At 33.5% G+C, this 16,109-nt stretch overlaps 1 pseudogene; it reads right to left on the bottom strand.

Annotated features, from left to right (window-relative positions):
- Window positions 1-14,084: 14,084 nt before the first annotated feature.
- LOC109676213 (olfactory receptor 4C15-like) lies at window positions 14,085-14,984 on the bottom strand (annotated as a pseudogene).
- Between the last annotated feature and the right edge of the window lie 1,125 nt (window positions 14,985-16,109).

The following is a 16,109-nucleotide window of genomic DNA, read 5'->3' as shown; positions in this document are numbered from 1 at the left end:
TTCCTCATGGAATTTTTCATTGTCATTGTTCCAGAAAATATTAATCATAGGATCGAGCAAGGGAGTTAAGATGATATAAAATATTGCCACCATTTTGTCAAAGGAGAAGACAGTTGGAGGTTGTGCATATTATAGGTATGCATGGGACTATAAAATAAAACCATAACAGCAATTTGGGAACTACAGATGGAGAGATCTTTTTTCTACCCTTCGGAACTATGAGAGAGAACAAGATGGCACCATAGGAGACAAGCAACAAGGAAACCTTTATAATGCAGATAGACCCATTGTTAGTGAACACCAAGAAGCCAAAAATACGAGTGTCAATGCAGGACAACTTCAGTAATAGGTAGAAGTTACACATGAAATGATCAATGACTTTGGGGCCACAAAAAGGCAGCTGGAAAGTGAAAAGAATTTGTATAATGGAATGTAAGAAGTTCTGTCCTGGCTATCACCACCAGAACACCACAAAGCCACTAGTTAATGATGGAAGAGTAGCATAATGGGTTGCAAATGGCTGCAGAATGGTCATAGGTCATGGCTGTGAGAACAATTACCTCTGCCCAAGTGAGGAAGTGTTCTGCAAAGAGATATATCATGCATCCTTCAAAGGAGATGGTTTTCATCTCATAGAGGGAATCCACAATCATCTTTGGTGTGACTGCAGATGAGAAACATGCATTTAGGAAGGGTAGGAAAACAAAGAAGTACATAGGAGCTCCCAAAGTGCAGAAATCCTTTTAATGGTCACTATAATAACCATATTGACCTAACATTTGCAATGTAGATAAACAAAAATACAACAAACACTATCTTCTGAAATTTTGGATTTGTGAAAGTCCTAGGAGAATGAATTCAGTTACAGTGCTCTAATTTTTCATAATTTTTAAGTCAAGGGTAAAGATAAAACAGTGATCATGGGAGCCTGAAAGTAGTAGAAATAGCTTGTTTCCAACAGATTTATAATGTTACAAGAATCAACAAGTTGGTGCACACTTATGAAAACTTGCCTAAGTTATCTAATTATCATAGAGAGCACAAAAAGTAGAAATCTATTGAAGGTAATATTTGGAGATTAGGCAGAATTTAGCTTCAGATAAAATATCAAACACATCAAAATAGTAGATTTTCAATAGGAAAATACAACATACACATGTGATAGAGAAGAGAAATTATTTTTAATTTCAAGGCTCTGCTTTGACCATTGTCCAATGATTTCTTAAAATCAATTTTTGAAAGGTGTTTGGAAGTCACACTCAACATATGATCAAAGAAATATTATAGTCTATCAATTGTATCCTCAGCAAAGAATGGAATCAGATGACCATTCTTTCATGACTAATAGGAGGAATGCCTGGTCTACCAGAGGAAGGAATAAGAAGTAGTTTAATGTAAACATGAAAATCCTGGCTACACCTCAAACTTTCTACGCAAGTTTTAAATAAACTGGGCTTTTAAATTAATTCATTTTTTATAAAACAGGAAGTTCTGTTTCAAAAAGTGCCTACCTGTACACTTGCTGCATAAGTATGTATAAAATTTTGCACATTTATTTATCATTTTTAAATGTGTTGAGAATTTAATACAAAACACCTATTGTCATGATGACTAAGTAAAATGATGCAAGGAAAGAAAGGGCATTGCTTGGGAAATACCAAATATCAGGTGTTTTAATTCCTATTTTATTGATGAGAAATTTACAATTAAAAATGATAATTTTAAGCAAGCAACACATGATTGTTCTGAGACTTGAACAAAGAATCTCTACCTCAAAGACCTGTGTTCTCTTCACTGGAGCAACAGTGAAAGGAGTGGAGATTTTCCTTCTCCAACAAGAACTTCAGAGCAGGGGTGGACTTTCTACAATCTTCAGCCACTTCTGAAAGTTAAAGCCTCTTATTACTTCTTACATGAGTGAATGAGGCATCTTGGTAAATGATATAGAATCAGACGGTCATGACCTTTATATAACTTGGAAACAGCCACATAGGTAAGGAAGAAAAACAGCAGGAATAGAGTCTTGAGATGTTATTTTTGCCAATCATTTTATCAATGTGACCCTATTTGAGCAAATAAAATTCTTCAGGATATGCAGTTTAAAATTTATGTGAATTTATTATAAAATAGAGATGTTCATAAACAGCTTATCTGGTCATCTTCCAGTATTATGATGAAGGCAAAATTTGAAAATATAAAAATGCCCTTACCTACTCTAGTCTAATTTACTTGCTTAGAAGCCTAAGCCACCTTATCCACAAAAAGTTTTTCCATGATCTTCCAGATAAATACTCCAAGTCTTATGTTCATTTCCCACAGGGAGACACAGCTTCAAAAGGCAATGGTGTCCTCATCTGCACATAGCACAAAATTTGTTAGTAAAACAGCAGTTGTGTGAATTTGTGCAAATGAGTATTTCTATGTACATACATGTGTGCACACACACATATATTTGTGGCTAAAATGGATTAATAGAAGAATACTGGTGGTTGTATTGAGAATGAAAGATAATCTGATTTGTATTACTCCCACTTAGAGTTAAGAGACAAATTGTACATGTTAATAAAATTAACATGTGCAATTGTATACATTATCAATGCTCTTCACAACAAGAATATGAGGCTGAAGAGGATAGAAGTACATTACATATATACACACATAAACATATATATACATACACTGTTAGAAGCAGGATGGAGTGGGCAATATGAATATAAAGGAGAAGGTAAACTTATTCAAAGTACATGTGCACATATATGAAATTATCACAACGAAATCCCTTCACATTATTATTGTATGTTCATTCAAAATAATAAAAAGCAAAGCATTTCCTCTGTGTTCTCAGTTCCATTTCTCACTGTGCCTGCACTTGAGCTCCATTTCCACTTACATGCTATCACCCAGGAAACAAGAGCATAAAACCAATCCAAAGTCACTGGATGAGTCAACATCAGCTTATTATAAAGAAGATCAATATAATTTAGCAGTGGCCAGTTCAGTTCAGACTATATGAAGCAAAATGTCTCAGAACTGAAATGAGTAAGAACATCACTTCTAGACTCATTTAGACCTGAACTCAAGCCAATATACTCTACTGGTTTGGTGATATAGTTCGTAAAATTCCATGAGCCTCAGGTTTCTGTTCTGTAAATAGGTATGACATGAAAGACTCTTAACAGTGGTGTGTGTGTGTGTGTGTGTGTGTTTGTGTGTGTGAGTGGGAAGGAAGAAAAGGCTCTTTATTAATATAAGAAATAATTCTTATCTCTCTACTTCCTTTATCTAGGGTATTTTAAGATCAATACTAGTTTTTGAATTAAAGTACTTATTACATACAAGCACACTCACACTTTCTTTTTCAAACGAAGGAATTCCCAAAAATATTGTTAAGACATCAACAACTGATACTACAGTGTACTCATGGTAACGATCACAAGGTTTATAACTTTAATCATTTAAAATGTAGTTGTTCTAAAGACACTGTGTTGTCTTATGTTGAATCCTCATATATGAAGAGCACAATAATTGCAAAAATTTTAAATACAAATAACATCAATGTTTATTTCATAATCTTGACAAATGTACTCATGGTATTCTAAGATTACAATACCAAATGAAACTAAATGAGTAATATACTAAAACCATCTCTTATCTTTTCTATGTTAACCTAACATTATCCCAAATAAAACATTAAGTGTAAAGAAATTTTCTACAATGAAAAAGGTAGCAAAACAGTCTCATGGCCTACCAGCCATATGTCATTGAACAAACCACCATACCTCGAGGTTTCTGATCTGTGAGAGACAATTGAACGGTTGCCATGAGCTTGTCCTAACAGAATAATCAAAAGAAATTAGTGAATATTGATGCCAACATTATTCACAGGTATTTCTATACATAAATTTAGGGCAAGGGTCAGGGAGGAAACATGGCCCAAACAATGGATGCACATTGTTTTAAATTTAAAATAATTTAAAAAACATTTTAATAATTACACCTATGCTAAAATTTTAGTGTAATTCGTTTGCTCAAGTAATAATTTTGTAAAACGTATTGATAATTCCAAAATCATAAACATGTTTGTGCTCTTTATACTAGTAGCTCTAACTCTAAAAGTTTATTCTAAAAATAAAAATGTGGAGAAATTAATGATATTGAAGAAGAAATATGTAAATATTCAATAATGCAAATATTTATGTAAATTACTATTACATAATATTTTAACTCAAAAACATAATATAAAGAAATAAAAGATAAACCATTTTTGATAGGTGCAGTTTGTCAACCTATAATTCTGATTACTCAGGAGGTAGAAATTGGAAAGATTGAGATTTGAGACCAATCTGGGTAAATCTCACAGGACTCCATCTCAATCATTTAAAGCTGGGCATGGTGTGGTATGCCTGTCATTCCAGCTATGCTGGGCAGCACAAATAGGAGCCTCACATAGTCTACTCTGGTCTGGGCATACTGTGAGACCCTATCTCAACAATAACCGAAACAATATGAACTGAAAGTATGGCTCAAGTGGTAGAGAACCTGTTTAGCAAGCATGGGGCATTGGTTCAAACCCTAAAACCACAAAAAAGAAGCATTTTTAAAATATGCTAAGCAATAAAAATAGTTATAAAATAACTATAATTTATAGATACTTTAAAAGTGATTTTATAACCTAGAAGTGAATGTAAAAAAATAGCCTTTTTATTTACAATATGTACCATGCTATCATTAATAAGACATTTAAAATTTAAAGTCAAGATTAAAACCCACAACATTAATGTTACTTCATCTAAACTTCATCACACTGGCTCCCTGATTTTGGTTTATGTAAAGTATGGCACGAAGGTAGAGTTCTGACTACAAAGCATAAATTCTCACTTTTCCTTAATTTTGCCTCTTAATAGTGCTTACTTTGTTCAATCATGGAAGTCCTTTAAGTGATTTTATCTTTTCATCAACAGAAAGCGGAATCATTACAGTTAAGAACATTTATTTGTTACTTTATAATTCATAATAGTTTTGGAATACCACAGAAATTCAGTAGATATTTGTCAAGTCAAAGGCTTTGTAAGATTTTGTGCATGAAGTTTATACAAATAATTCATATGGAGCTCTTACTTTACATTTTTATTTTAACTACTACAGCTACCAATGCCCATAATATGGGAAGAATTGTAGGTGTTTCGAGAACATCCTCTTTAAATCATCTGCAATAGTTTGGTACCACATAACATGAGTACCTTTGATAAGCTGTCTATTGGTGTGGGCTCATCTCAGGTACCTTGAAAATATCATTTTTTATCATAACATTTTATTAGGGTATAATAATTACCCATGGGGATTCAAAGTGACTTATATTGTACATTATTTACATGTTCCCCATTGTCTCTCCCCAAGCTCCCTCCTCTCCCCACCTAAAACAACTGCAAGAGGTTTTATAGTTCTGTTTCATAAAGGTATATGAAGTCCATCAGTTAACCATATACAGTCACCTTAATCCCCTTCCTTCGCATTCCTCCCTCCCAATAATACCCCTCCACACACACACTCTGCCTATTTTACAGTCCTGGATTTCATTATTAATATTTAAGTTGACACTCAAAGGGTTTCTCAAAGTATGCCCACTGTGTGTGTGCTATAATTTGGGCTGTTTAATCACTTCTATTGCTCTCCCTTATCCCTTTACCTCCTACCATCCATTTTTCAAGTATGCAATACACATACTTATATCCTCTACCTTCACATCTTATGTTATGTGATACTACTGAGCCTCTAATATTTTTTTCCTTTCCCTCTGATCATGAGTTCCATAGAGTAGTTCCACTCTTACAAACTTATTCTACTTCTGAGTTTGTATATGATCATGCTTGTTCTTGTGTGTATGTTTATCTTTGGATCTATCTTCCATGTATGAGAGAAAACTTGCTCTTTTGTGTTTTTGATCCTGTCTGACTTCACTTAACATTATGTCCTTCAATTGAAACAATTTGCCTTCAAACTAAATGTCATTATTCCTTGTGGCTGAGTATACCATGATTTCTTGATCCATTCAGGGTTATAGGGCATCTGTGTTGCCTCCAGAGCTTGGCTATTGTGAATACTGCTGTGATGAACATCAGTGTACAGGTTTCTCTACAGTATCCTGCCTTACATTCTTTTACATTGATGCCCAGGAGCAGTATCACTGGATCATATAGCAGCCCTAGCTCTAGTGTTTTGAGGAATCTCCATACTGCTTTCCATAGTGGTTGTAATAATTTGCATTTACACCAGCAGTGTATAAAATTTCCTGTTTTGCTATATCCTCACCAGCATTTGTTCCTGTAATTACCCTTGATTATGACCATTCTAACTCAGGTGAGATGAAATCTAAGTGTTGTTTTGATTTGCATCTCTTTTATAGCTGGGGAAGTTGGCACATATTTTCTGCCACTCTGTGGGTGGTCTCTTCAGTTTAGAGACCATTTCTTTTGTTGTGTAGAAACTTTTTAATTTTATGAAGTCCCATTTGTCCACCCTTTCTCTTAGTTGCTGAGATGCTGGGGTTCTGTTGAGGAAGTCCTTGACTATACCTATTAGTTCCAGAGTGTTTCCTGCTCCTTCCTGTACTAACTTCAGAGTTTGGGGTCTGATATTAAGGTCACTGATCCATTTTGAGTTGATACTAGTACAGAATGATAGACGTGGATCTAGATTTAGTTTGGAATGTGTGAAATGCTGGCTTCATAGAATGAGTTTGGTAGTGATCTTTCCCTTCCTATTTCCTGAAAAAATTTGAGGAGTATTCATGTTTATTCTTCTGTCAATGTTTGGTAAACTTCAGCCATGAAGTCATCAGGTCCTGAGCTCATCTTTGTAGGGAGATTCTTTATTATTGCATCAATTTTATTGCATGTAATAGGACTACTTATGTGGTGAATATCTTCTTGTTTTAATTTTGGTTAGATAGTAGGTATTTATCCATTTCAACTAGATTTTCCAGTTTACTTAAATATAAGTTTTCATAGTACTCTCTAATGATTCTCTGGATTTCATTACTGCTTGTGGTTATGCCCCTCTTTTCATCTTTGATTTAATTATATTGGGTCTTCTCCCTCTTCATGTTGTCATGTTGGCTATGTATATGTCAAGCTTTTTAATCTTTTCACAGAACTAACTTTTTGTTTCATTGATTCTTTGCATCATTTATTTGGTTTCAATCTTGTTGATCTTATCTTTGGTTTTTATTATTTCTTTTCATCTGCTGGTTTTAGGTTTGGTTTGTTCTGGTTTTCTTAGGAGTTTATGATGTATTATATTGTTTTTTTGAGAGGTCTTTGATTTTTAATGTAGACATTTATAGCTATAAATTTTCATCTCAGCATGGTCTTTGCTATGTCCCATAGATTCTTATAGGTTCTGTTTTAATTTCCATTTGATTCTAGGAACTTTTTTATTTCTTCCCTTATTACTTTGGTTACCCATTGGATTTTCAGCCATCTGTTGTTCAGTCTCCCTGTGTTTGAATATTGATTTTCTTTTGTTGTTAAGGTCTAGTTTTATTCCACTGTGGTCTGCTATGATGCAGAGGGTTATTTCCATTTTATTGAATTTGTTGAAACTTGCTTTATTTCCTAAAATGTGATCGATGTTGGAGGAAGTTCCATGAGCTGCAGAAAAAAATATACTCTATTTGGTCTAAGGTGTGGAATAGCTCTGAAATTCCTTTGTTAATCTTTTGCCTTTATGACCTATCTATTGGTGATTTGGGGGTATTCAGGTCTCCCACTGTCTCTGTGTTATCATTTATCTGTGCTCTAAGCGCCATTAGAATTTTTTAATGTAGATGGGTGACCCTGCATTTGATGGATATATGTTAATGATTGAATGCATTTTTCAATCATAAGGAAAATATGCATTGTTTTGGGAGTAGGGTAGCAATAAGTGCTCATTAAAAAAGAAATATTTCATATAAAATATAGAAATTGGTATACATTAATTGAGATGATTTTTTTTTCTCTTGGAAATTGATCTTTGGGAATCTGTAACTTTAAAACTAAAAACAGTTTCTGGAGATTAATGAATTTTTCTATTTTAATTTTTATCTGAAAGATATGGCATTTCTGTGTTTCATATAAAGAAGAGAATGTAGCAAGACACTGATGCTTGAGGGGAAACTTGGATGCTGATCCACAGACCCCTTCAGAGAGGGCCCATACAAATGATTTGTTGCCTTATTCAGTTTTAAACCTGGCCTCCTATCTATTTTTATGTTCACTCATACTGCACAGAAAAGTGCAGAATTTAAGTGTGTCATGAGAAAAGTTAAGGCCCTAAAGAACCATCACTTCCATTGTCTACAGAATTAAGATACAAGTGATATTTTCATTTAATTGAAGTTTTTAGATGTGTGTCCTGACACAGAAGAATCTCCAGACATTGAACAAACTCCAGATCAGGGTGATATTTTTTAAATCTTTCTCAGCAAAAAGATGCTAGCATTTTCTGAAATCCTGGTTCTCCATTTCCATCATTCTAAGCATCTTCTACTTTATTCTTCAACCTACTTTGCCTAATATTTTGGTATTTCTTTCCATTCAAAACAGAGTGGAATAACATGCAAATAATATTGTGAATATGAAGTGGTACAAATAATAATTCAAGAAGTATTATTGTGTACCCTTGTAAAAAAGGGTGATTTTTAAAGTTCAAATAAAAAAACAGAAACAGAGGGAGACATAGCCAAGGAAATCTGTGCAATAGGGGATGGGGATAGCAATTAGCCCTTCTAGAATTTATTCAATATTCTATACTTCTCCATTGATTTAAAATTACATCTTCATCATTTATTAAATTTAAAAATGTATAAAAGACTCCCAGATTCAGACATCTCAATTTTTGAGCAATTCTTTCAGCTCTTAAGAATTCTTTGTTATGTTATAATGAAATTTGCACAAAGCAGAGCTTTAAGATATGTTCTGGCATCTAATAGACTTGCATGTTTTAATTAACAAAGTTGCATCTCAAAACAGTAGGCATCCACATAAATTTTAGAATTCTCTATCAGTTTTTGTTGAAAACATGTTTTATCATTATGAGAGAGGAATGGGTAGTTTTCAATTCATCAGAAAATTATCTACAAAAATCAAGAGCTTCTCTGTAGGTGTGCAGAGATGTCAAATATTTTTACAGGAACTCTACTTAATTGTGTGATATAAAAATAATGTACAGTTTGGATAAAGTATATGTTACTAAATCATGAAATAGAGTCCTGTGTAATCATTACTGGTAGAGATTTAGAATAGTGAGCATAGAGAGGAGGGACCTAAGAACTCATTTTTGTCTAATCAGAGCACCTGAAGAATTTTCCTTAGCATCTCTGTTTTTATCAGGTCCAATAATTATCCCTTCTCCTCTGAAGAACCTACTTATATTGAAATAATTCTTCTTCACTCTTCTCTTGCACTCTTTTTCTCCTTGCACATCTGGCAGGTTTCCCCCTCCCCCAACAGACCCTCTACATGTTCTTTTTCCCTTTAGGTACAGTTTCTTTATATGAAAGAAAACATGATATTTGTCTTTCTGAGTATGGCTTATTTCACGTCACATCATGATCTCCAGTTCCATCCATTTTCCCACAAATGACATATTTCCATTCTTGTTCATAAATGAACAATATTCTAATATTCATATATACATATATACACACACATACTCACACATAATGATGTATACAGTATATATACATATACATATGTATATATACCATATTTTCTTTATCTGTTCATCAGTTGATGGGCACCTAGGCAATTCCATAACTTGGCTATTGTGAATAGGGCTGTGATAAAATTGGGTGTGGAGATATCTCTGTTGTATGCTGACTTGCAATTTTGGGAATATGCCCAGGAGCAGGAATACAGAACACAAATGTATGAGTTCTATTCTCAGTTTGTTGAGGAACCTCCATAATAATTTCCATAGCGGTTGGGCTAATTTGAAGTCCCACCATGTGTATGTGTTCCTTTTTCTCCACATCCTTCCCTGCATTCATTATTATTTGGGTTTTTTGATGATAGGCATTCTGACTGGAGTGAGAATGAATCTCAATGTCATTGTGATTTGGATTTCCTTTATGGCTAAGGACATTGAGCACATCTTTCTTTGTTAACTAGTCAATTTTACTCTTGTTTGAATATTTCTGCCAATTTTCTCATTTATTAATTTGCCCAGTTATTAATTGAATTACTTTTTCTTTTGTTGTTTAGTTTTGAACTCTTAGTATATTCTGGTAATTAATCTCGTATCAGATGAAAGTCTGGCAAAGATTTTCTCTCACTCTGTATGTGTTCTTTTCACTTTAATAACTGTTTCCTTTGATTTTTAATCTGATGCTATCCCATTTGTTGGTTCTTGATCTTATTTCCTGAGCAATTGCTACTCTATTCAGAAGGTTGTTTCCAGTACCAGTACTTTGAAGTGTTTTCCCTATAGTTTGCTGTAGTATCTTCAATGCTTCGAGTTTTATATTGAGGTCCTTGATGTTTCTCAATTTATTTTTGTGCAGAATAAGAGATAGGTATCTAGTTCCAGTCTTAGTCATATGGATATCCTGTTTCATAGTACCATTTCTAGAAGTGGATGTCTTTGATCCAACATAAGGTTTTTAGAGACTTCATGGAGAATTACATGACTGTAGCAGTGTGACCTTATTTCTTGGTCCTTTACTTGATTTCATTGGTTTACATATCTGTTTTTGTGCCAGTGCCATGCTGTTACTATGGCTTTGTAGTATCATTTGAAGTCAGGTATTGTGATACCTCCAAAATTTCTCTTTTTGCTCAGGATTGTGTTGGCTATTCTGGGACTCTTGTACTTCTGTAGGAATTTTTTGTATTACCTTTTTGTCTATTTCTATAAAGAACATGTTGAAAGTTTTTTGTGGTTCTGTGTATTGAGCCCAGGACCTTAAAATACTGTGCAAGTGTTCTACAACAGACATACACCACAATCTCTTTGGGATTTTGATGAGGATTACATTGAATCTCTAGATTGCTACACTATTATAGACATTTTTATAACATTCATTCTGGTAACCTGGACTGGAGGGTACAGTAGAATGTCTGCTTGGCAAGTGGGAATCCTTGAGTTCAAGCCTTAGTCCCACCAAAACAGATCAATTAATTCTGACAATCGATGAACGTGGGAGGTCCTTCTGTAATCTACTGTCTTGTTCAGTTTCTTTCTTTCTTTTTTTTTTTTTTTTAGAGGTAGGAAAGATTTTATTTGTAGAAAATTTAGTTGGAGAAAAGAGAAAAGAAAGACTGCATATTGGTGAATGCAGGAGGACCTGGAAACCGGTGATCCCCCAGTTTCTTTCTTTAGTTTTATGGTTTGATTATAGGTGTCTTTCACCTGGTTAATTCAGTTTACTCCTAGGTTTTCCTTTAGGCTGCTGTGAATTGGATTTTTTTCCTGATTTCTTTCTCAGTGTATTTATTATTGATATATAAAGTTGTGTATGTTGTTTTGTATCCTGCTACTTTGTCCTGATCTACAAGTTTTCTGGTGAGGTATCTAAGGCCTTTTAAGTATAAGATCGTGTCATCTGCAAAGAGGGATAATTTGATCTCTTACATTCCTATTTGAATCTTTTATTCAACTGAATACACTTACTGAATTGAATCCATCTGATTCTGGGCTCTTCTTGGTTGTGAGACTATTACTGCATTGGTCTCAAGGTGGTTACAGATTTGTTCAAGTTGTTTATATAATCCAGTTCATTTTTTGTTTGCCATATGTGTTTAGAAGTTTATCCATTTTTTTACATTAACATTGTATTGGAATATAGTTTCCAAATATTCCCTAATGATACTCTGAATTTCATTATTGTTCTAATACCAGCCTTAATTTTTAATTTTATTCATTTGGGTTTTCTCTCTTTCCTTTGTTTACTTTGGCTAAAGACTTGACAATCTTATTCATCTTTCTAAAGAATCAACTCTTTGTTTCATTGATTCTTTGTATGGTTATTTTAGTCTCCAGTTCATTAATTTCTACCTTGATAATTATTTCTTTCCATCTATGAAATTGAGGGGTTGGCTTATTCTAGTTTTTCTAAGACTTTCAGTGTGCCATTACATTTTTTATTTGACTTCTCACTGATTATTTTCGTAAGTACTCCAGCTATAAATTTCCCTCTTAGAACTGCATTTGTTGCACCTTACAATTTCTGGGTTGTATTTTCATTTTCATTTGATTCCAGGAGTATTTTAAGTGCTCTCATATTTCTTCAGTGACAAACTGATCATTCATAAGTGTTTTCTTCAATCTCCATGTGTTTGTATAGTTTCTAGAATCCCTCATAATATTGATGAAGAGACCTTTTCATTAAAATTTTTATATTTGGAATGTGTTTCTCAAAAGCTCTTTAAATACCTACAGCATCTACAACAAGTAACCACAGTGTTGGAACAATAGTTACATTGTCAAAGAGCTAAAAGCATTGGAATGAATTGCACCATGCCTACAAAATCAACATGGGGAATCAAATGGAAAAACTAATACTTGTTTTGGAAACTATTTTTCAAAATTCTCTTCATTAAACTAGTAAGAATAAAAAACTGTACAAGTTTTACAGTGTTTGTTTATTTCTCTGCAGAATATTATCATTTCTTTTCACTTTGTGTATTATTACCAGATTGGAACATAAAACACGGAGAATGAAAATATTCAAATGTGTTTGAACTTGAATGTCTTGACAACAAGAACATCATTGTGCAGGGAAAAGAAGACAAGAAACAACTACTGCTATAAGGCAAAGAGAAGATGAACCAAACAAAAGAAGTGGGAAAAGCACCTTAGTATATATATATATATATATATATATACCTCTTATATTCACTTCCTCTAAATTGAATGCAATTTGTCTAGATGATGCTTAAAGCTAAAATCTTAATCCCTAAGGGACTTTCAAATTGGAAATTAATGAAATAACATGTATCTTCTGTCTGTCCATTATCTATGGGAGTGGTATGCAAAATTAAGCTGAGGGAAAAAATATGTATTATTTTTACTCACAATGCTCAATTGGCATATTAGTACTATATATTTATTAGTTGAAATTGACATATTTTACTATAAAAAAGATGACTGCATATGAATTTGCCAACCTGAGACTAATAAAACACAGTTGGAGAATGACAAAATATGTGTTTAAATTTCCATTAGCTTTTTATTCCTAAATATTTGAATAGAGTAATTTTCACCTGAATACACAAATTTAACAAAATCAATATAATGAAGTAAATTGAAATGTAATTATTTTGAAATCTACTTTTAACTCTCTGTTTCCATTATGTTCTATTACCTCTCTAGGGAATGGGGAAATTAAGCTCAGTACATCTATAGTTTTAGTGTGGTGTTGCTAGTAATATGGTGTCTTAAGATGGTAAAAGATAAGGTACTTGCCAACACCTTGTTGTATATGCAAAGTCTTCTTCTCTAGATAAGTAAAGCAAGGTGGTCACTTGATCCAAGGGGAACTCATCCATAATTAGGATGGAGCCAATCAGTTTTATCTGTTAAGAAATTCAGAAAGAAAAACAAATAAATTACCAGATGTTAATGGATGTACCTCAGCTTATACTTGAGGTTCTATGAATGATCTTTTCCCTACCTCTCATAAATTCTGAAGACTTTCATCAGTGACATGGATCTGTGTTGAATAGAAACTTTTTTTCACTTGGAATTGTTTGAGTTTCTTTGCATATTTTCTCATTTATTTTCATATTCTTTCACAATTCAAAACAGAATGTGAATTCGAAATATTCTAATATGTAAAATCTCTTCCATTTTTGTTTCTGTATTTCAGAAAATATAATATTATATTCTCTTAGTTTATATATGACAAAAAGAAGTTGAGAATTGAACTCAAATTGAAGCACAATTTTCTGACACCCCACATTACTGCATTCTCCATAAATTATGTCATCTCTTTCCATAAAGTGAATATTCCATAAAATGTTCATCTAAATAAATACCAACAACTTTGTATTTTCTATTATACCTGTGTAAATCTAATATTACATTTTCTCAGAAACTAAAATCTATCTCCTCCACACTTTCCTCATGATGTTTTTCATGTCATTGTTCCTGAAAGTATAAGTCACAGGATTGAGTAAGGGAGTTAGGATGGTGCAAAGTATTGACACTATTTTGTCAAAGGAGAAGGCAGATGGAGGTCATGCATATATAAATACGCATGGGACAAAGAACAAAACCACAACAGCAATGTGGGATCCACAGGTGGAGAGAGCTGTCTTCCACTCCCTCAGATCTGTGAGATCTCAGAGAGAACAATATGACACCATAAGAAACCAGCAGCAAGGAGAAGTTTATGATGCAAATAGATGCACTATTAGCAATTACCAAAAGTCCCAATATGTAAGTGTCTGTGCAGGCAATCTTCAGTAATGGGTACAAGTCACATATGAAATAATCATTGGGGCCACAAAACATGAACCAGAAAATGAAGAGAATTTGTACAATGGAATGAAAGAAGCCCCCTCTCCAGGATACCCCAATTAGACTATCACAGAGCTTCAAGTTAATGATAGAAGAGTAGTAAAAGGAATTGCAAATGACCACATAAGAGTCATAGGCCATGGCTGTGAGGATGATCAATTCCACACCACCAAAAAAGTGCACTGCAAAGTCCCCTCTCTTGAAGCCTTCAAAGGACATAGACTTCCTCTCATAGAGGGAGTCCACAATCATCTTTGATGTGGTGACAAAAGAGAAGCATGCATCCAGGAACAACAGGAATGCCAAGAAGAAGTACATAGGAACATGCAACAGTGCAGGGCTGCAGATAATTGTCACTATGATTAGCATGTTGCTCCCAACAGCAGCAATGTTGACAAAAATACAACTATTTTGTGAACTTTAAGATTCTGTGACAGTTCCACAAAAATAAACTCAGTTACAAAGCTCTGGTTTTGCACCATTACAAAGGAAAATGTGAAATTAAACAATGTTTTAAAGAATCAGCAATTATTATAATGTGCAATATCATATCATATGATAATGTACATTAGTATCTGTTTTCCTGCTCACTTTACACTAGCTTTTTTCATTTGTTGTTGGATTTTTTCCTACCAGCTGTCTGCACTATGAGCTCTGTATCTACTCAAATGCTATCACAGAAACTTTACAAAGTCATTGGATCAGACACTAGTGATTTGTTATAAATAAGAACAATATAATAGCGCAGTGGCCCCAAATGGAAAGACAATGCATAGAAATAAGCAAGAATATTGGCTTACAACCTGTACTCACATGTAGGCTCTCCAGTCTCTTCTCTTTTTCTAAGGCATGGATCGGGTTACTTAAAGTTCTTAAAATTCTAAAAGCCTCAAGTTTCACTTCTGTAAGTGGGTTTAACTTGAAAGATTATACAATAGATATTTTTGTGAGAGTCAGTATAGCCACACATGTAAAAACACTGATGCAGTCAGAAGCACAGGAGAAGATGATGTGTGTTGAGCACAAACTGCCGCAGCCATTAGCAAAGAAGAAATGAGAGCATTTTTACTCCTAATTCCTACTTTAGCATGACCAAGGCTGGTAAGTGCTTTTACTCATCTTCTTATTTATTTGCAAATAAAGCTATTTTGTTTGATAGGTTTCAGTGCAAAAATGGTAATTTTAAAAGCATAGCACTTTCAAATGTCTTTATTTATCCTTGGATACATTATTGCTGCCCTCAGCCCCACCTGCATCCACTTTTGTTTCCTATAGTCTCATTGCACAAAAACACCCAAATTGAGTGTAAGTTTTAAAGAAAGTGTCCTATATTAATCTGATAAATAATTTTTTTTCTCTCTACTTGCTTTAGATATAGTAGTCTAAGAAAAATAACCATTTTTTGGATTAAAGTACTCATTAGATTCAAACAAGTCAACACCATTTCTCATATGAAAGAATTTCCAAAATTAGTGTTAAAACATCAAAAATAAGTAATATAGTGTCCTAAAGTTATAGTGTTGTCATCACCCCCTATTTCCTTCCTATTCATTTTACCAACAAAAGTTGTTCTCAGGGATAAATGAACCACTTGACAACAAAAATCT

The sequence above is a fragment of the Castor canadensis genome, chromosome 1, assembly GCF_047511655.1.
Source record: "Castor canadensis chromosome 1, mCasCan1.hap1v2, whole genome shotgun sequence".
Lineage (NCBI taxonomy): Eukaryota > Metazoa > Chordata > Mammalia > Rodentia > Castoridae > Castor > Castor canadensis.
The sequence above is the reverse complement of the archived record's forward strand: the minus strand, read 5'-3'. Positions and strand labels throughout refer to the sequence as shown.